The sequence below is a fragment of the Palaemon carinicauda genome, chromosome 21, assembly GCF_036898095.1.
Source record: "Palaemon carinicauda isolate YSFRI2023 chromosome 21, ASM3689809v2, whole genome shotgun sequence".
Lineage (NCBI taxonomy): Eukaryota > Metazoa > Arthropoda > Malacostraca > Decapoda > Palaemonidae > Palaemon > Palaemon carinicauda.
In genome coordinates this window covers 25,755,934-25,779,389 of record NC_090745.1, presented here as the reverse complement: position 1 = coordinate 25,779,389, position 23,456 = coordinate 25,755,934, and positions in this window count along the sequence as shown.

Here is a 23,456-nt window from a genome sequence, read left to right as displayed (position 1 = left end):
GTCCTCGCACTGCCTGGTAAGCACTTTGGAAGCCTCTTGAGGCACAAAGATGTATGGAATGGCAAATGCACTTGAAAATTTTTAGGTCTGGAAGGTGTTGCCTCAACCTGCTGGACAGAGAGTTGTATGCCCCCATTATTTATCCGAAATATGAGCCTAGGTCGTAACCAACCACCACCGTGCGCTATTTGAAATCATTCCCCAGCTTGAATTTTATTGCAATTTTGATGAAAATTTTTCTTTAATAGGTATTGCATTGTTGTTGGCCATCTCAATGTTGTTGTCATGTGTTACGTTCACTTTGGGTGCTTGCACCTACTTACCATTTTGCCCCCTATTTTTTCTTCTTTTAGTTTACTAATTTAAAGACTTTACTTTCTATTGGTGAAAAAGAAAAAATTTCTGAATAAAGAAATAGCACTATACTTACAAAATTACGAAAATAAGTATAAAAATATAGATTTATTCAAACAGGCAATGTACATCGCTTAGATCCGGTAGCATATGTTCATGTGTTGTACCCGCTTAGATCCGGTAGCATATGTTCGTGTGTTGTACCAGCCACCAGCGTCCTTCCTCCCAGCAGCGAGGAGTTCTGGCTCTTTGTAATCTATTAATTGAAAAATTTAATAACGATGTTTAGCCAAGACCCACCGGTTACCAACTGTTTAAGTATGATGAAAAGACCGATCATCACAGTCAAAGGCAGCGCTGAAAAGTGCCAATCGTACGAACTCAAAATTTCCGTACAACATTGGAAATTGTAAAAGGGCATCACGTGCTCTAAGACCTTATTGAGTTTTGGAAAGTAGGGCGGTAATCCGCAGGGCTAGATGTTTTTGACAGTAAACAGAGTAATGAAAAACTTGAACTTCCTCATTCCTGTTTTCCTGAGGCTAAACTAACTAGTTTAGCTTTTCGATCTCGTGAGATTAAAGCTCTGTTGGTGGACCTTGATGCTTATGGAGGGGTAGACCCAAATGGTATTTTTCCTTTGTTTTTTTATAAAGACAGCAGATTTCTTAGCTCCAAAGTTATTTGTTATTTTGCGCAAGTTAGCAAGAAGAGGAGCTTTTAGCACTTGTTGGTGAATTGGTAATGTTACTCCTCTATGTAAATGTGTTTGTGGTAGCTCAAGTCCCACTGATTACCGCCCAATTTCCATAACTCCAATATTATCTAAAGTTTTTGAACGTCTTCTGGCTAAACGTCTTAATAGGTTTGCTGAAGATAATCATCTACTCCCTAGTTTGCAATTTGGTTTTCGTAAAGGCCTTGGAGCATGTGATGCCCTTCTTACAATCTCCAATGCTGTACAGAAATCCCTTGATTGTGGTCAGGAAGTTCGTATGATTGGCCTTGATTTTAGTGCTGCCTTTGACCGTGTTAATCATGAGGCCCTTGTTTTCAAACTGAAACAGTTGGGAGTGGGTGGGTCGTTTCTTAGCATTATTATTGATTTTTTAAGTATAAGATCTCAAAGTTGTTGTTGATGGGATTATAGGAATGTGATATCCGGTGTTCCACAGGGTAGTGTTCTTGGCCCATTACTTTTCATACTAAATACACATCGACATGTGATTTTCATACTATATACACATCGACATGTGATTTTGCCTAGAAAACAAGTTTGTTGCATATGCAGATGATGCTACTCTCTTTGCATCAATTCCATCCCCTGAATGTAGATCTGGGGTTGGTGAATCCCTTAATAGAGATTTAGCTAGAATTAGTGCATGGTGCAAATTATGGGGTATGAAGTTAAATCCTAACAAAAACTCAAAGTATGATTGTAAATACGTCAAGGACGGTGGCTCCTCAACATCCGGATCTCAGTATTGATAATGTTTCTTTAAATTTGTATGACTTTCAAAATTTTAAGTGTGATTCTCGACAGCAAATTTACTTTTGAGAAATATATAAGGTCTGTGTCTTCTTCAATTGCACAAAAAATAGGCTTACTGAGAAAGTCTTTCAAGATTTTTGGTGATCAATCTATTCTGAAGAAGTGTTTTAATTCTTTCATTCTACCTTGTTTTGAGTATTGTTCTCCGGTCTGGTGTTCAGCTGCTGATTCTCATCTTAATTTGTTGGACAGAAACTTACGGTCTATTAAATTTCTTATTCCTGATCTAGATATTAATCTCTGGCACCATCGTTCAATTAGTTCATTATGCATGTTGCATAAGATTTTTCATAACTCTGACCATCCTTTACATTCAGATCTCCGTGGACAATTCTATCCTGTTCGTAATACTAGGCAGGCAGTTAATTCTAATAGCCAGGCCTTCTCCATCATGAGGCTCAATACTACGCAGTACTCTAGAAGTTTTATTCCAGCTGTTACCAAGTTGTGGAATGATCTTCCTAATCGGGTAGTTGAATCAGTAGAACTTCAAAAGTTCAGAGTTGGAGCAAATGCTTTTTTGTTGACCAGTTTGACACGAGTCTTTTTATAGTTTATTTATGACATATTTGTTTTTGATGTTGTTTATAGTTTATATGTGACGTCTGTTTTGACGTTACTTTTTTTAGAACGATTTATTGTTAATTTGTTCTCTTCATTTATTTATTTCCTTATTTCCTTTCCTCACTGTGCTATTTTTCCCTGTTGGAGCCCCTGGGTTTATAGCATCCTGCTTTTCCAACTAGGGTTGTAGCTTGGATAATAATAATAATAATAATAATAATAATAATAATAATAATGGAGCTACCACAAACAACTTTAGCTAGTGGAGTAAGAATACCAATTGTTAAACAGGTGTAAAAAGAACCCTTTTTTACCATCTTACGCAAAGTCGTCGTCGGCGCCCGCTCGTGTCCAAGTATTGGGTTCTATCGTTAGCCATCAGCCTCCTATCTATGGGGTGGGTGCTTATGCCTGATGTGGCTGTTAAGTCCTAGTCTGTGGTGGAAGAGTCGCGGACAGTGTTCACAAGTGAGGGTAGGTGGTGGGCGGGGCTGTTCTAATCGCTCTCTCCTTCTCCTCCTAGCCTCCTCATTTTGTCTCCTCCTCTCCTCGAAGTCCACGGTGCCATGGTGTACTGTACTCCTCCAGGTTTTCCTGTCCCTGGCTGTTTCTTCCCATGAGGAAGGATCGATGTCAGAGCCAGGGTGCACTTTAGTTGATCTTTATAGCGCATTTTCGGGGCTCCTCGTGGTCTGGTGCCCTGGGTCAGTTCTCCGTAGAATATTTTCTTTGGGAGCCTAGATGGCTCCATCCTATGCACGTGTCCTATCCAGCGGAGGCGGTGGTGGATGATGGTGGCCTCCACGCTGGACAGCGAGGCACGTTCTAAGACTTCAATGTTGGTGGTGTGGCTCTCCCAGGGGATTTTCAAGATCTGCCTCAGTTTCATTTGTTGGAAGCGTTCTAGGTTTTTAAGATCGTTACTATATAGCGTCCATGTTTCACATGCATACAGGAGCGTGGAGAGGACTACTGCCCTGAACACCATTATTTTGGTGGTCATTGTCAGTGCGTGGTTGTTAAATACGCGGCGGTTGAGTCGGCCAAATGCGGAGTGGGCTGCCCTGATCCTGTTCTCCACGTCCTTTTTGCTTGTGGGAGCTGATGTTAGGATGCTCCCTAGGTAGGAGAACTGGTCCACCTGTTCTAACGGTTGGTCATTCACTGTGGTATTGAAGTTGGGGAGCATCAGTCCTGGTGGATGTTTGACGAGGGTCTTGGTTTTGTCTGAGTTGACTTGCATCCCAAAGCGTTCGTAGGCAGAGTTGTATGCATCAGCTAACGACTGCAGGTCCTCTGCCGTCTGACCTCTGGTGGCATTGTCGTCAGCATACTGCAGTTCTCGCACTGCACACAAGGTGGTCTTGGTTCTGGCGCGGAGTCTAGCGAGGTTGAAAGCGCCTCCATCCATGCGGAAACGTAGGTCGACTGAGGGTGTCTGGGGGAATCTCGTTGAGCATTGCTGCGGTGTATAGCGAGAAACACGTCGGGGCCAGAACACAGCCCTGCTTCAGGCCGCCGTTGATGGGGAATGGGTCTGAAAGAGAGTTCTGGTGGCACTCTCTCCCAACCATTCCGTCATGGAGGGCACGCACCAGCTTGACAAAATCGGGTGGGCAGCCATATCTTTTGAGGACAGCCCACATGGCAGGTCGAGGTACTTTGTCGAAGGCCTTTTTCAAATCCCAGAAGATCATGTCTATGGTCCCGCGGGAAGGTCGAAAGCCGCACTGGGACTCAGGCAAGACGTCTTCTGCGAGAATAAGGAGGCGGTCAAGGAGAATCCGAGTGAAAATCTTACTCGCGATGCTTAGTAGTGATATTCCCCGGTAGTTGTTACAGTTCTCCCTGTCTCCCTTCTTGAAGATGGTAGTGATGTTTGCATTGCGGAAGTCACTGGTGGGGGTCTTGGTCTCCCATATTTTCAGTATAAGGAGCATCAAACGGTTCCTCAAGCCGGGGCCACCGTGAGTGAGGAGCTGCAACGGGATGTTGTCTGGCCCTGGGGCTTTGCCGGGCTTCATGCGCTGCAGGGCCTTGTTGAAGTCATGGATGGAGGGTGGTAGTGCCATCCAGTGACGGACGGGATGCTGCGGGGTCATTCGCAGGAGATCGTCTGGGGTGTCTGCTTGGTCATTGAGGAGGTTCTCAAAGTGAGACCTCCACCTGGCCAGGATGCCCTCGCTGTCGGTGATGGTCGTGGCCCCATCCGCGTCCTTCAGGCTGCCCACTGATGACCGTGTGGGACCGAATATTTCTTTTGTTGCTGCATAGAAGCTGCGCAGGTCACGTTGGTCAGCGAGACACTGTATTTCTGCAGCTTTTCTTTGCCACCAGGTGTTCTGGGCTTCACGGATACCTCTTTGGCAACCAGCTTCAGCCACCTTGTGAGCACATTTGTTAGCTGCTGTCGGTTGGTTTTCCAAAGTCAGGCGTGCTTGTCGTTTGGTTTCAATGAGAAGAGAGATGGTAGCATCATTCTCATCAAACCAATCCTGCCGTTTCTTGGTGGTGAAGCCTAGTGTTTCCTCCGCGGCACGGGCCATGGCGTTTCTGAGGGTGGTCCAGTGGTGCTCGACAGTGGCCTGACCCACAAGGTCTGCGAGGTATTTTTCGCAGGCCTCCTTGTAGTTCTGTGCCACCTGTGGGTTGCGGAGCTTACTACAATCAAAGCGTTGGTGTGGTACGCTGTCAGGTGCCCTTCTGGGTGGTCGTAGGGTCGTCACAGAGAGTCGGGAGATGAGGAGTCTGTGGTCCGTCCAGCAGTCGTCCGCTCCGGGCATGGATCGGGTGATGCGGACGTCTCCTCGGTCTCTGGCTCTGGTCAGGACGTAGTCCAGGGTGTGCCAGTGTTTAGACCGTGGGTGTCTCCATGTGGTCTTTTGTCGCTTTGGTAACTGGAAGATGGTGTTGGTTACCACAAGTTGGTGTTCTGCACACAGACCCAGTAGGAGTTGGCCATTGGCGTTGCAATTTCCAATGCCATGGCGGCCGATGATTCCCTCCCACAGGCGATGGTCTTTGCCTACTCGGGCATTAAAGTCGCCAAGCACAACGAGCTTGTCATTGGCGGGCACTGCCTGGATGGTGCGGTCGACCTGGGTGTAGAAGGCAGCTTTGTTATCATCGGTTGAGGTCATAGTCGGGGCGTAGACAGAGATCAGGGTGAGATGTCTGTCCCGCGTGATGGGGATGCGGACAGTCATCAGGCGCTCACTGATGGCCTTGGGAGCGAGGTTGTGCTGCTGCACTAGCTGGGAACGGATGGCGAAGCCGACACCGTGGATGCGAGGCTCCTCTAGGGCCTTGCCTTTCCAGAAGATGGTGTAGCCTGTTCCAGCTTCCCTGATGTTGCCCTCTTCGGGTAGTCTGGTCTCGCTAAGAGCCGCCACATCGACATTGAAGCGGGCTAGCTCCTTGCAGACGAGGGCTGTACGTCGTTCCGGGCGGTTGGTGTTCGTCACGTCTTGAAGGGTGCGGATGTTCCACGCACCTAAGGTTAATATTTTTTTCTTGTTTTTTCGACCGCATTAGTGGGATGTCCGCCAGCCGCGGTGAGCTGACCAGACGGGTTTGCCGTGTCCGATGTTTACCCCACCTTTTCTAGGGGCCTCCCCATGTGGGGTGGGCTGCGGTGTCCTCAATAGGCCAGCCCAGTCACGAGTCCAGCTGCCGAACTCTGGTGTCACGGCACCGTCACCAGAGAGCGACTGAATCTTAGACTCGCCGCCTGAGTGCAGTCGTGGGCTAAGGGCTTCCAGCTATCCAGGCCTGCCCCCTTCACCCATAGTGCTGTCGCCTCAGGACTTGCTGGTGGTGGTGAGGATGATGATGGTGAGAAAGAGATGAAGAAGGGTGGAGGAAACGACAGAATGCCAGTAGCTAGGTATATTGTTTTGGGTGGTCGTGGCTTTGCAACGGCCACGCAGACACACTTGGCCCACATCATTTTCACTGCGGCTCAAGACATATGAGACAGGCGGCTTCTCCGATGTTGGTTGCATCGGGCTGCCGGGTTCTTGTTATGTCAAGGCCCGCCTTGTTGCCTGCCCGACAGGCATTGCCGTCTTTCGCCGGTGCTGGGAAGCTCCGCCGTTGGGGTCTTGTTTGGTTTGATTTTTGAGTTTTCCTTCTAGCCTTTGCCTATCTTAAAATAAAGGAGAAGGCCTATAGGGGTCCAGTCTTGGTCTGGTCTCTCAGAACTGTCCTTAGCGGTATGGTTGAGCCTGCCAGGGTGGATAAACTACCCCTCCGCCATTGCCCAGCCCATCATTGGGACACTCAAGCCCCTCTACTGCAGCAAAGTGCTGGACCTTCAGAGGGGCTAAAATGAATACCTTGCAAAAGATGACCAAGGAAAAGGTATTCATTCCACTATCTCCCTCTTCAAAACCCAGTTAGCTCACCGGTTCACTGAATGGGGTACCAAAGTGGACGCTGCCTTCCAATCAGACAGCACAAGACTTGTACTTCTCCTTGTGAAGTACTGTATGTCACTGTGCCGGACTACTAGCCAAACCACAAAATAGGTTGGAAGGTGGCCATGGCAAAAGACTATGGCTGTGCTGCTAACCTGCCAACTCAAGAGGCTGAGAGACATGCCTTCGGACTCTAGACACTCCAAAAGGAGGCCCCCTATAGTACACATTCCATAAGGCCAATCTGAAATTGTGATAATGAAACAAACTTTGGCTCATAAAACCATCGCTCCCTCAAGTGTCAGAAGTTGACAGGGTCTTGTTTGATTAACTGGAAGCGATCGAGTTCTCAATTACACAGCTCTAATCAACTCTGTCCAATGATAAATGAACAAGATCCTACCTGAAAGCAGTGCCAAGGTTGTCTCACTCAGTTCATTGCAACAGGAAGAAACACTACGACTCAGAATCTTTTCTTCCGTTGGTATCAGGCCAAGGTCCATCACCTGTGTGGACAGAGGAATCCAGAGTACCCTCGTACCTTACAGGGGTAGAGGGTGCGGCAGACTGCTCCAGAGATCTACTCCCTCCTCATGAAGATGAGCATTGTGACCAAGAGACAGAACCTGGAAAGTTAAAGGGGGCTGATAACAGATGGTAGGAAACAGGTGGAGAAAGATCTTTAGCACCAATCAAGGAAGAGATTCATGAAGAAGTAACACATACCCTCTATCTATTGACTGAGGTAGAAAGGAATGCATGTGTGCATGGCACCCTGGCCTCTCAACTACCAACATATGGCCGTCAGCAATGATGACCAAAAGGTGCCATCTTCTCAACACGGGGTACACCAGTACCTGTTCAGAGTGGCAGGTCTACATGGGGTTGTACACTTCTGTCCCTCCTGGCTACTGGGTTAGCTGGAAGGACCCGTATCATGGGTTGTGGTATGGGATTGAGAAAACATGGGTAATGTTTACCTTCCCCATCAAAAGAGGTGTTGTCTCTTAGAACCATTTTTTTGCAACTACAACAGGCTCTCAACACGTAAACATGAAATTGATGGTCTTTTTATGAAAAAGCAAGAATACTAAGTGGGTCTACATTTTCAAGCGTAAGTGGCAATTAATGTATTATCTGCATTGATCTTATGAAAAAATATGTAATTTCTTTGTTCTATTTTCTTTTCTACTTTTTTTCCATCCAGTTCCTTGGAAATTCTCATTTTTTTTCATAGTTATGATGGTCAAGGTGAACAAGATAACTAACTTTTCCAACTCATAACCTGAAAAAAATGACTATACTCCAAAGTATGAATTAGAGAATTTTCCTGATTACCCTTTTTTTCTTATTTTCTTTTATTGGTTAGGGGAAGTTCTGGTGGTCTGCTACCAAATTTCATCAAGAAAATTTCCCCAAAAAGTTTGGCACTGTTGATGGAGTTAGAGGAACACAGCGAGCCAGGTTAAGGAGGGGAAGTCGAGGAAGAGGAAGGAAGGAGGGGGTTGGTGGTTTGATAAAAATTTCTAAGGGGAGTGACTGGTTTTGTAACAGTGTAGAATTTTCTTTGCGAGTCAACTATTTTTCAGCCTTCAATAAAATTCTCATATTCGTATGATTAAATATTTCTCACATGGGTAAATTGCTTTTTGGAAGTTTTCATTACTTTTTTGAGTTGTTCTCTCTCTCTCTCTCTCTCTCTCTCTCTCTCTCTCTCTCTCTCTCTCTCTCTCTCTCTCTCTCTCTCTCTCTCTCTCTCTCTCTCTCAATACCGGCAGACGTTGAGATGCTACAATTACGAACTATTGTCTTAACCAATAAAAGAATAAAATAGGGGGGATTAAATTCGTTAGTTTGTCAATGTTTTTTTCTAAAAAAGTATAAATGACACATTCAGTATCATTTTGGTGTATTGTCATGTATAGCACATTCTGCATCTGCGTAATGTTTAAAGTAATTTTAAAATATGCAGGCAATGCTCTCTGGGACTGTATTTTGTTGAAAATGAACGCGCCAGCTTCATTAGAAATCTATTTTTACGCTCAATCTTTCAAATTAGGTTATTCCCTAAACATTATTCGCTTCCATATGTTTCCATTTTGGGCCTTCGTGAAAGATTTAGTGAATTCATCTTGCAATGCATCTCCTGCCAGTCACACATCAGATTCTCTCTGCAACCAAACAACGAGAATTTTCCAATTGCGTGTACTGTTGGAAGGGAATGACATCAAAGGAATACACGTACCTCTTCCCTGCTCATCCAATGCTTTTGCTATTCTTCTCTCTTCTAATCTTTATTATCCCCTTTTGTAATTTATTCCAGTTAATAATAAGAGAAGTTTCCCGATCGTGCTCATGTTATTTTTTTCTTTTTATAAGTATCATTTTAATGAATGCTGGAACATCCCATCGTGTTTATCTTTCGTCTACATGTTTATCTTTTGTCTACATGTAATAGCATGTTTTGAAGAAAAGTTTTGAGAAACCTATGCTGGACCTTGCATGCACTCGTTAACCCTTTCCATCATGATGTGACACCCCCCCCCCCCCCTCCTGCCCACCTTTTGTCTACTCCTACTTCCTACGCTCCGTTTCTTGGAAATGAAGCAACTGGGTTTGAATGTGGCTGTCATTCTTTCCTTTTCAAGGTTCTGATGGATGACTCTTTTTAGCCTAAGCTCTGGCTAATGTTTTTCATAAAAGGGTTTTTTTTTCCCACTAGTCGGAAAAACTGTTGGTTTCCGGCGTTTGAAGGTTACAGGGTTGTGGTGGCCTATTTGCTAACGTACTTGACTGGTGATCCCCAGACTGGGATTCGAGTCCCTCTCAAACTCATTACTTTCTTTAGTTTTTGCAACATCGCCATCCTTGTGTGACCTAGGGTAGGGATTTTGGGTAGAGCCTATAGGTCTACCCACTGAGTCGTCAGCATCCATTGCCTGACTCTCTGGTCCTAGCTTGGATGGAGTCCTAGGAGCCTTGAGCGCTAATATATATATATATATATATATATATATATATATATATATATATATATATATATATATATTTACACTGTATATATATATATATATATATATATATATATATATATATATATATTTACACTGTATATATATATATATATATATATATATATATATTTACACTGTATATATATATATATATATATATATATATATATATATATATATTTTAACTGCTAGGGTACAACCCTAGTTGGAAAAGCAGTATGCTATAAGCCCAATGGCCCCAACAGGGAAAGTAGCCCTGTGAGAAAAGGAAACTTAGGGAAAAATAAAGTATTTTAAGAAGAGTAACATTAAAATAAATATTTTTTTTATAAACTATGAAAACATTAGCAAAACCAGAGAAAGAGGAATAAGATGGAGGACACTCAAAATTAAACCATTGTTCTCTAGTGTTGGGTAGTGCCATAACCAATGTCTTGAGTTAGATCTCTTGCTTGTTTGAGGGTACACTCGGGCATACTATTCTATCTTGTTTCTCTTCCTCTTGTTATTTTATAGTTTTTATCCTTTTGTTGTTTTATAGTATTTATCCTCTTGTTATTTTCAAGTTTTTATAGTTTAAAAGTGAAATATTTATTGTAATATTGTTATTGTTCTTAAACTTTTTTAGTTTTTCCTTATTTTCTTTTCTTGGAATAATGGATGGTTTGTGTATTAAAAACATTTTTGGTTGGGATGTTATGTGACTTTTTTTTGTTTTTTTTTAAGCCCTCAAGTGCCCCCAAAGAAGTGCCTTAATCCCGTTATTACTTCTTTTAACGGGTACTAACAGCCCTACACCCAGTAGGGAGAGAATTTTAGGTTATTCTTTTAAGTATATAGGAAAGATGAAATTGGTAATTGCTTGTTACCTTCATGTCAAGTGCTCGGTGTTGCTGCTTTGTATTCATATTATCTTGCCTGTTAACTGGAAGTACTTTACTTTGTTGTTAGAAACAGTTCGTGGAAGGGCTGTAAACAAAGGCATTATAAGGCCGTTGTCTGTTGCTCGTGTTCGGCAGTCAACACCGTAAAGTTGATGACTATTTTGTCATAAAACCAGTGTTGCTGGGTTCTCCTTTAAGCTTGGTGTAAGAGTAGAGTCGTTTAAGATAGTTGGTCCACCTAGGCAATACACACCTTTGCGTTTATGATGTACTAAAACATGTAGATGTTTGTAGCATAGCGTTAGGAACTTATCTGGAATGATATACAGTATATATATTTTTGTTCCATTCACAAATAAATATATTTCTTGTTTTTATGAAGACAGCATTTCATTCCAGTGCCTTACAACATTGTGTCCCCTTTTCAGCCACCCATTATATGTTGAGTATTATTTGTTTCCTTTATAAAGTCTAACATGAGATTCAAGCTACTCATGTATACTGTTCATTTTCGTAGAAATAAATCAGCGGTCTTGCTACAAGTTTATTCAGCCAGCTCAAGACAGGGGACGATAAGGAGGAAGTAAGGTTCCTGCGGGGTCCCCTTGCCCAGTATAAAATCCAGGGGTGGTACCCAGTGCCCAGTTCATCCTTGATTGTTTGCTTTTTACCCAGCTTTTTCTGTATTCCACCGTCTATATTTTTGTTTAGTGAACCTTGGAGAGTGGTCGGTATTCGGACACTAGGCAGTTCTGGTGCTACCACTGGCCTCAGTCCGAAAACCACTACATCCTCACTGAGCTATTTTCCCTGTTGGAGCCCTTGGGCTAATAGGATGCTGCTTTTCCAACTACGGTTGTAGCATAGCAAATAATAATAATAATAATAATAATAGTTTGGCCGAGTGTACCTGAAGCAAGAGAACTTGAACCCAAGATAGTGGAAGACCATAGTACAGAAGCTATGGCACTACCCAAGACTAAAGAACAATGGTTTTATTTTGGAATGTTCCCCTAGCAGAGTTGCTTACCATAGTTGAAGAGTGTCTTCTACCCTATCAAGAGGAAAGTGGCCATTGAACAGTTACAGAATAATTGTTTGGTAATCTCAAACGTAGTACTGTCTGGCCATCAAAAGACCCCATAACACTCTAGCGGTAGTATCTCAATGGGTGGCAGGTGCCCTGGCCTACCTACTACTTACAGTATGATAAGCTATTTTCAGCCCCCTGAAAAAAAGGTAGTGACTGAACAGCACTGGGAAGATGTGACTGATTAGACTTTTCATTATTTTTTTTTTTTTTTTTTTCCCAAGAAAATTTTCATTCCTTATGAAAATAGGCCTACTATAGATTCGACTTGTAAAAGAAAATTCAATGATACTTCCTAATAAGTATCGAAAGAGAGGAAAAGGTATTATTAGACAAAGATTTAATTAATGTACTTTAATATACAGATTGTAGAATGAATAATAATCATTATAAAATATCAATGTCCCTTCAGTCACATAATTAGGTAACTTGTTTACAGTACTTGATACAATTCCAAAAATGACACGATCTAGATGTTCAAGAGGTCCAGAGGAAATTGACATTTGATTTAAAGGCTAGTTGGTGAAAATTGAAAACATGAGTAGCAAATTAGCAAGGAAGAAGTCCTTCCTCTTTTACATTTAGTCTTATTTGACTTAATGTTCAATTCCCTCTTCAAAAAAAATCACAATAATGCACAATAAAACACCAATCCATGCAATTATTCCAGCTAATTATTTTCAGAGCTAATAAGAATTCATTATCATTCAATATATTCGTATTCATTAACTAGTTCTCAGGCAACTCCATCAAGGGCTGGTTGTGTATTGTTACTAACAGACATAATAGCAACAGAGATAGGGATCGGCTTTTCACTGTATCCAAGGCCAATATAAAGGAGGTCAGGCGGTGAGGAGATTTACAGTGACTCACCTATCTCAGCGGGCCTCAAATCACCCCCATGCGGTCAAAACAAACCACGACCTTGTCTTTCGGGCCTCATCTCTAGCCCAAGGCCAATATAGGCCTTGCTCTAGCCACACCTGGCCACACCCAAGGCCAATATAGAGGAGGTCGACGGAGAGAAATGCCCATAGGCAAATTAGCGGGCCTCATCTGCCCAGACGAGGCCCGGTGTCACCTGTCAAGTGGCCGTGGGAATTTTGTAGGTCACAACTGCCCAAGATAAGGCATGGGTGTGGCCCCCTGCAGTGCATGTTGTGGTAGTCTTGGAATGAATTTGTTTATTTCTTAAGGATTCTCAAAGGGAAGTTTTTTTTTTTTTTTTTTTTTCCTTCTAAGACAGCTGTGATAATAATTATTACACCTTATATCTTACCCTTATTATGGTATTAAATAATTAATTTTTCAGTCTTGCAATGACTGCATTTTTTTTGAGTAATTAAATTTATTGATATAATAATTATAATATACAATATAATATAGCCAATAATTTCTCTAAGGCATGCATCAAAATACAAGGATTAAAGAAAATACAGATATTAATGTAGTTTTTATTATTGAAAATTTATTTTCACATTTACAGAGGAGAGACTTAACCTAGGAAAAAAACATGTTTTCTATATATTTAGCTTAACTTTTTTCTTGGCGCTACTTCTGTTATCTTCAGTTTCTCTTGTCCTTTTTCTCAACTTTATCTGATTATTCAAATGCCTTATCCTAAAATATATAGATATTTTTGCGAAGAATTTTACGACCTCTTCTGGTATATTTGTTTCTCCTCTTTTCAGCTCTGCAACCAGAGTTTTTAGACAGTCATTGCCCCCTAAAAGAGATTTGCCATGAATGCTATTGAATATCTCTCGCAGCACTGTCAGCTGTGAGAAAAATTCATCTGATGGCAAATAAAGTCCGCCTTTATTCACCATTCCCACCCCATGAGTCATTGGAGCACATAGACGCTTTTTTCCCTAAGTGAGGATATTTTGTTGAAAATTTTCTTATGATATAGCCCCCTATGTATTTTAGTGCTTCATTTTCAATTACATTGGCTATTGTTTTTTCATTGCTTCTATTCTCCTTGTCTGCTTCTTCGATATCTTCTATATCATCAGTAGGGCAGTCCCACTCAAGGTCTTTGAATAAAGAACTACTTAGATATAATTCTAAAGATAATTCCTGTTCCTCCTTATACTTAACATTACATGCAGAAGCATTTATCATTATATTATCTTCATTGTTTCGCTCTGCATTTATGTTTGTTTTTTCACTTATCTTGATATCCTTCCCTTAAATTAATGATTTAATCCTAAACTTAAATTCTACAGCATTTGGATGGTCATAGGTACCCTTCATTTGCCTAATCAGGCCAAACAAATGCTCTAGGCAATCTTGGTTCAATTTTTGTGTCAAAATATATTCAACACCATAGGTATTTTTTACCATATTGTAAAGCCCAATAATTGATTTACTTGAGAGAATAATCCCCTTTTGAAATTTATACACTTTTTGTCTTAGGTGACTTTACCCTTAAATTACTCATTACTTTTATTACTTTCTCCAAGGTATTTATTTGAGAATTTATTTCTACTCCGAAGGCATTTCTTGTGCTCACATCTCCAAACTTATGATTGGAGTTCATAATATCAAACCAGTCATTGATCAGTGCAATAAAATCAGAAGTAACCTTCCAGTTGCTTGACACTAGTAGCCCCTTATTCCCCAGATATTTTAAAGCATTTGCACACGACGATGATAACAATTCAGCAGCTAATTTGACACGCTGCCTCTGTTGCCCACTTAGTTAGATGTTGATTATTGATCTTATATGCTAACCCATATTCTGTTGCTTGTTTCATTACCATTTCACGAATGCTTTCATCTGATATATGATCTTCACCCAAATAAAATCCTGAATCAAGTAAATTGTTTCTAACTAACTTAACTAGATGAGGCACATCAGCAAAAACATATATTTCCCTCTCTGAACTTGGGTTTTTGAAAGAAATCTTGTTAAGAGGATCAATTCCTAATTCCCTCCACATACGAAGGTTGGCTGACCCCATGTCATGTACAATTGCAACAACTGGATAGCCCGCGGCTTCAGTATGTACTATAATTTGCAATAGAAGGGTTTTTAAATCTGTTTGGTCAAAGTTGAAATAAATAGGTTGTTTCCATTTCCCTATTAACCCTCGTAACATAAACACTAGAGCTTTATCATGTGGCTCATATAACACATCCATACCTTGGGATGGAAGTATCTTTACAACCTGTATCGATTGTTCGATTGTCGATATCACCCTTCACTGAAACTTTGACGCTTGCTGAATTCGTCATCATCTTTTTCCAAAGTCTGTAGTTTGTTCTTAGAATTATTGTTGGCATGTTGGTGTCCAGGTCTAGAATAACATTGTACCTGCCAAGTACATCCAAGCTCAATAAATTGTCACTCCCATTTATCACATCTGACCAGCTGACGAGGGTTTTTCCTGCAGGAGTTGTAATCTCCCCCTTGGACATTCCGTTCGTTAGATGTAGGTCTCCTGCCGCGTCCATGTACTGCTTTTGCAAGGGCTTGAAAACAAACATCCAATCTTCGATCTCATCTTGTACTACGGTTTTTTTTCTTTCCTCACTGGGCTATTTTTCCCTATTGGAGTCCTTGGGCTTATAGCATCTTGCTTTTCCAACTAGGGTTGTAGCATGGCTAGTAATGATGATAATAACAAAGAATTATTAGGGTTGTTTGGTATCAAATAATTAGGAATTTTCAATCAGAATAAGTCAAATTAGCTCATAAATGTTGATGAACCTAATTTTCAAGTCAAGTTTTAGGTGTTTAGAATTTACTTGGAATTTTTTTTTTTTAATAAAGATGTATAGAATTAAAACAAAAACTAAAGTTAGGTTTATAAATATGCACTGACTGTAAAGATTAAGAACAAATAAAATACTTGGTACTAGACCCAGTGAAAGTCAGTGTTAATTAAATTCACAGCTCCCAGAAGTAAAGACACTTTGATAACGTGAAATAATCTGGTACTGTAATATCGTTGTTGTAAAAATTTATATTAATTGTAACTTAATTTTTATTCCAGGCTAGTGGTTACTTTTGAAATGGAATGACCTTTGTAACACAGGCCCCTTAAAATCTAGATAACTGATCAATTGAGCATTTCAAGATATTTTTTAGTATTGAATTATTTCTTATAAGAGTATTTTAATGCTACAGAAAAGTTTGATGATAGAGTGGCCCTTGCAATAGAGATAATTCTATGCTCCTTTTGAAATTAGAAGCGGACAAAATTAAATGATTGTCTTCCTAGGAAATTCTGGAATTTCTTTTTGTAGTAAATCCCAGACCATTAGTTGCTGCTCATCTTCAGTGCATATTTGCCGTTTAATTTTCTGGTTTGAACAGAAGGCTATAAGTACTGTTATATCCTTCTCTTTTTATGACTAGTCTTTGGAGGAATGCAAAATGTTTAATTGCTCAAAATGCTAAAGCAAGGAGTGGTTATGGTCAGTTTTCGTTCTTCCAACATAGGTAGATGTAGAATGATACACGAGTGCGGAACAATACGCATATTGAGAGAAGAAAATGTCATGCTAAAGTAAATATACATGTAAAATCAACTGATAAAGTAATCCTAATAAAATTTAGTGTTAACATTCACCAACCCCTGCATTAATACTTGATGGGCTTGCCACCACGTTTTCGCACCTCGTGCAGTCCCTTGGGGACTGTCTGCCAACCAGTGTTGCCAGATCCCCACATCCTTCCGGAACCAGACAGCTAAAAAATTTTCACCAGATTTCCCGAAATTTCACCAGATTTATTATATACTTGAATAAAAAGGAAAATATAATACACACACTATATGTATTTTTTTTATTTATCATTCACTGAAAAATTAAATTCCTCGTAATAAATAATCACACAACATTAAATTTTGGATAGTAGGTACATGGTTAGCAACTTAGCAGGTTCAGCTGCTCAAACTTAGCAGGTTCAGCTGCTCAAATCTCAATAAATCACTATTTGGATTGCACTGTATATTGCAGTTCATGCAATGTAGTGTCCTATATAGTTTTGTTATAAATATTATACAGTATTTTTGCAATGTTCACAAACAACTGGGGAGAAGTATTGCACAGATCACACAAATATGGTATTTAAAGCTAATATACGTATATCTCTGATTTCTATATTGCAGATCATAGAACTGAAAACTCTGTATTTGATTACATATCAAAACTTGTTCATAGCATAGTTTACATAAATATTAGGGGATAAACTAAGCTTAATTCTGTACAAACCATATAATCAATACTTGAAGCCTAAAGTACCACTGCATATTTTATTCATTACTGTTCCTACAACACCATTAAATTTTGGACAGTGTATGTTTAGAAGGTCAAGCTACTCGAATCTCAATAAAATATTATTTGGATTGTACTGTATATTGCAGCTCATGCAACCAAATGTACTATATAGTATTTCTGCATTGTTCACAAACAATTGAGGAAAAGTATTGCAGCTACATTATATGAATAGATCACACAAATATGATATTTAAAGGCTACTATATCACTCAGGTTTCTATATTGCAGATTATAGAACTGAAATTTCTGCTTGTACACAGTATAGTTTACACAAATATTTGAAACTAAATTAGGCTTAATTCTTTACAAATCACAGAATCATGCTCCTTAAAGCCTAATGCATCACTGTTTAGTTTGTACATTGCAGTTCATACAACCTAATTTACTGTCTATTCTTAAAACATTACATCACAAGAGTATATTGCATAGTTCACATGTATATTTGGGAAAGAGGGTTAAAAATGTACAGATCAGACATTACTATTTAAAGCCTAATTATCAAATGATGATTTGGGTTGTACACTGCAATTTATACAACCTACTTCTTTGTCATAGCATTATACATATCACAGGTAAACCTCTTGATCATATCATCTGTTATATTAAACTTTACACAATTTGTATCCTTAATCATGAGGTGTGTACGTATCCGGACAATGCTATCTAGCAATTCCAAAGACATTTTAATTTCTATATTTTGTTTTTACACATGTTACCTGACTAAAAACTCTCTCCACAACTGCATTTGAGACAGGACATGAGAGGCATGCTAGGGCATACAGTGCAAGTTTTCTGTAGGGCTTTGCTCCAAGTCCATTTTCATATTTGAAGATCCCAGACCAAAATGCTATAGAATTGTCTGGGATACCATTCTCGAACACACCTTCTTCACTCCACATGTGGCAAATTATTTTCCTATATTGCTCCTCATAAATATTTAGATCCTCTTTCAGCAGATGCTGCAGAGGCAGCTGTGAAAATGGAGTCCTAGCAGTCTGAGACAACACTTTTGATGGGTGAAGTGCACTGATTCCCTGGAAAATTGCCTTGTTTTTTGGTATACGCTTCTCCACTTCTCTAATCACGTCTACAAGAAAATATTGGCACCGCTGTTTAAGGCTGACAACAGCAGAAACGAAATTTGGATTTTTGTTTTCTCTTGAACAACGGTTTAACTCATTATTGAAAAGAGCTCCTAAATCACTCATTGAGACAGAGAGTTTATCACCATTTTTGGTAAAAACTCTTGTTTTCAGTCCTCTGTAGTGAAGATCCAGTTCCTTTGTCATCATTTCAGGATCTGAATTTGTTGACTGGAAGAATGCATTAATCTTCTCAAACTCTGATACAATTGGAGAAAGGAAAATAAAATAAAGATAATTTATTTCATCACAAAGCATTTCATGGAGTATCCTTGCTCGATATCTTACATCCTGAGTTCCCTCCTGCATTGCAATACTGAAATAACACCTTGGTTCATTCCAGTTCTCAATTAATCTCTTTATGACACGACCTCTTACCAACCACCTGGTACTTGATGTTTTTAAAAATGGCATGTGTGTGTTCTTAATGCTTTTACTAACTTCCTCTTCCTCCTCTTCGGGTTCATGCATGCTTTCAAACAACGTCTTGTATGCTTGTCTTCTAACAGTACTATTTGAGAACCATCCTGGAATATCTGCTAGCAAAAATCCAAGATTTGCAGGCAATTTCTCAAAGGATTTTTGCACACACAGTGCCAAAGAGTGGCACACACATTTATTTAGGATGCAGTTGGGGGAAACTTCTTTGATCCTTGACCAAACACTATTGTACTCCCCAACCATTACAGAAGCTCCATCACATGCAATACCAATGCAATCTGACAGACAAATATTATATTCAGTCATACTGTCCTTAACAGCTTTGAAAAGGGCCTCACCTGTTGCATGAACTATTGGACATGCTCCTTCAGAAGTTGGCAGTGCCAACTTCTGAAGGAGCATGTCGTTAAGGTTGTCACAGGCCCTCTGCAACTCTATGCACCACTTGTCAATGTTTTGCAGCTTACTTTTATTGATTGCCCATAAATTTTCTATGGGCAAGATTTCTGGAGAATACTCTGGCCAGTCAGGAATATAATTAATACTACAGTCCTTTAGCCAAGAAATGTTCTGCTTTGTGGTATGCGCTGGAGCCCTGTCTTACTGAAAAATGGAAGTCTGACTTCGTGGTTGTAATACGAGTCTTTATTTTCCGTCTTACTCCTCGGTAAAAATACTAAAAAACCCTCGCCACCATAGCCAAAACTACCCCATATCATAACATAATGGGGAAACTTGACACTCGTGGTGAGGTAGTTACTGTCAGGTGGGTCTGACGTCGCCTTCCGCCAAACATGCTTCCCCTTTATATCCACGCAAAAAGGATCCTCATCACTCCAAAGCACTTAACGCCATTTTGTTATGTCCCAGTCTGTGTAAGAATGAGCAAAAACTACCCTGTCCGAAAGTTTGGCGGTGATAAGTGGGTTACAGCGCATTAACTTTAGAGTATTTCAAGTCCTCTTTTAATCGTCTTTGGATGGTTCGTGGAGTCTCTCCAGAACTGCCTCGGTATCATCAGCTTTTCAGCTGTCGGGCTGTAAGGGTTAGATTCGCGTCTGTCCCTTGCCAACACACTCAAACCTCTCTTACTGATGATGAAAGTGTCTTCCAGGGCTGGTTCTGGTCTGAGGTACATCCTTGCTCCCACACTCACAGTACATCTTCAACAGATTCCGGATTGTTCTCGGTTTCACGCTGGTCTTTGTACTTACTATCCCGATTTTATAACCACCTTCGTGAAGCTTAAATTAATCACTCTAGCACGATCTTCAACTGAAGTGTGACCACTAGACATACCATGATCACGTACTCTAGTACTGAACGACAAAAAATTCTACGGCTCTATCCGACTGGGTGCAGACAGAAATTTTCTTACAACTGTCCTTGAACACGATGCAGTTCTGCTAATGGCCTTCAGAGTTCAGAGAGAGAGAGAGAGAGAGAGAGAGAGAGAGAGAGAGACTTCAATGAGGTATGTTGCCAATTAATCATTTTGTCCCAGCCAATTTCTTTGCCTTTCATTTATGGGTTAGACGTCTTTGCGACATTATATATATATACATAATATATATATATATATATATATATATATATATATATATATATATATATATATATATACATATATATATATATATATATATATATATATTAGTCATTAATCAATCAATTAATCACTGTCTATAGGGTATTGCCCTGCTTATTAGGGCAATGCATTTGCCAATGCCTTTCACGAGCTGCCTTTTAAACCATAGTTGGCTTCCTTTCGTGGACAGAGCGTGAGTTTTAGCACCGATGGCTTTTGTGATAGGTAATTTTTATATAAAATTTGATTTATTTTTCTATTGTTACTAGGTTTCCCACTTGAATTTAGTTCATAACTTTATATTGGTAAGTGCGAATGTGAAATACCTTACCAAGGTACTTCGTGGACTCCATAAATCACTTCATCCTAAGGGAGGTTTATAATTACGCACTTTTATGCTAGGGGCAGTTCGGCGATGGTCTAAGAGACCGCCAGAAATAGCACTTAAAAGGTAAGAGTGTCACTAGCGATGTCTGGCACAGCCCGCACAACTAGGTCTAATGTCGTACGGAGTCCCAAACGATTTGAAACAAATTCAAAATTTTGCGCGGCGTCTGCCGACCTGATGAAGTTGAGCACGAAATTATGTGGTGTGGCGCCGTGTTGCTACAAAAAAGGTAAGAACCCGCATGGTGCCGCACCACACGGCACCACACCATGCAATTTGCGGGTGGGTGTGGGATTTTACCTCCGTTGCTGCAGTGTTAGGGCGTAATGTTACGTAAGGATGCTCCGCTCGTGCAGTGCCCTTCATACACGATTCATAAGTGGTGCACACATGGCTTGAATTTCACTACAAACCCCTTGCTCTGAAGACAACTGCTGTGATTGAGGAGTTAGCCAAGGTCGTCAGAAGGCAGCTGCTATTATTGATCAAAGCTGTCTATTTACACATGTTATGCAACTATGGTTTTGGGATATCAAATTTGTTTTTGAGAGCAGAGGCAATAGGTCTAGGCCCAGGGAAGCCAATGCCTTTTCTTGGCCTGTCCTGAAGAAAATAGGAATATAGAAAATAAGGGATATTATTATTATTATTATTATTATTATTTGCTAAGCTACAACCCTAGCTGGAAAAGCAAAATGCTATAAGCCCAGGGGCCCCAACAGGGAAAATAGCCCAGTAAGGAAAGGAAAGAAGGAAAAATAAAATATTTTAAGAAGAGTAACATTAAAATAAATATTTCCTATATAAACTATGAAAACTTTAACAAAACAAGAGGAAGAGAAATTAAATAGAATAGTGTGCCTGATTGTACCCTCAAGCAAGAGAACTCTAACCCAAGACAGTGGAAGACCATGGTACAGAGGCTATGGCACTACCCAAGACTAGAGAACAATGGTTTGATTTTGGAGTGTCCTTCTCCTAGAAGAGCTGCTTACCATAGCTAAAGAGTCTCTTCTACCCTTACTAAGAGGAAAGTAGCCACAGAACAAATACAGTGCAGTAGTTAACCCCTTGAGCGAAGAAGAATTGTTTAGTAACCTCAGTGTTGTCAGGTGTGTGAGGACAGAGGAGAATCTGTTAAGAATAGGCCAGACTCTCTCTCTCTCTCAATATTTTCCTACCCTGTCAGCTATTATGTCTGTCAAACAAAATCTGTGTTTCTAATACTCCCAAATACATTTACATAATATAATGGCATAAACATTTAATGTTTTAACTGTGTAATGGATTGTCTAACGGTAAATATATAAATTAACTCGCATTCATGACATCGATTTTAAAAAAGTATCGCTGTTGTAGCTGGTGATATACTGTACATTAAATGCAATAACAAGTCTGATTAAATCAATTAATAAACTTTTGAGTTGGGCAAGATGCAAAATTATTATTGCGTTATATTGAGAATGATAGTTTTTGTATCATTATGGTTGTAACAAGAACCTAGCGGTAATGATCACATAATGTGGTTCTTTGGGGAAAACTATTTTGCTAAGATAGTTAATTATTAAGTAAAGGTCAGAAAATGCTGGACTGCAGGAGATCTTTTTAAAAATGAGCAAAGAAGAGGTTTGTGTCAATATAAACCTGCAGCAAAAAACAGCACTTTATAATATTTGAAAAAATGAGGAAAAGATGTCCCTTAATTTCCCGTCATTGTTGGGCAAGTGCACTTGAACTACCTTACCGATCATGAGCCCCTTGTGCAAGACACTTAAAAATATGCTTACTACTTCATATGCCTGCATAGGTTCACCAGCCAAGCATATACAAATATATATATATATATATATATATATATATATATATATATATATATATATATAAATATATAAATATATATATATATATATATATATATAAATTTATATATATATATATATATATAATATATATATATATATACACACATGTATGTGTGTCATCATGAACCCGCACCAACGCCGAATCTTTTCGCAAGACACCGCAATAACACGTCGTAACATGTCCGTGAGACAAGTGCGTAAGTGTAAACCTACCTTCAGTCATTCATTACTTTGGCAGCTATGATGCCAGAGCCATGACCCATGCGTAATGATAGTTTTTTTCAGTTCCTATCTTGGTAGAATAATTTCATTGTCTTAGTTTCGAGGAAGAGTGGGAGGGCCTTTTATTAATATCGTCCTTGGCTGAAAGGATGGACAGATTTTGTATAATTACGATGTCGAGAATGAAAATCGCACTATTGTGTTAGGGCTATAAATAAAGCCTGTTATGTAAGTTTTTCATCTTGGCAGGGATTAATATGTTATTAAATATATTAAACTGGATAAGCTTTCATTATTTTCGCAATTAAACAATGAAGAAGTCAGGTGTAGGATCCTCATGTGTGTGGAAAAAAGAATGTCTGGCGTAACAAATTCATCGTTTTGAAATATTGCCTTTGGAAAGTAAACTTCTAAAATGCAGTTGAACAAACAAATGCAAACCAAACCCCGAAATGGGAAAGGGTTGTGTTTAGATATATGCCAAATTTGAGGAAAAGGTTGTCAAGAGTGGAGAGAGAGAGAGAGAGAGAGAGAGAGAGAGAGAGAGAGAGAGAGAGAGAGAGAGAGAGAGAGAGAGAGAGTTTTCAATTATTATACTAAGGAAGATAATGACAGAGAAGGCAATCTTGATATGTGATAACATACAGT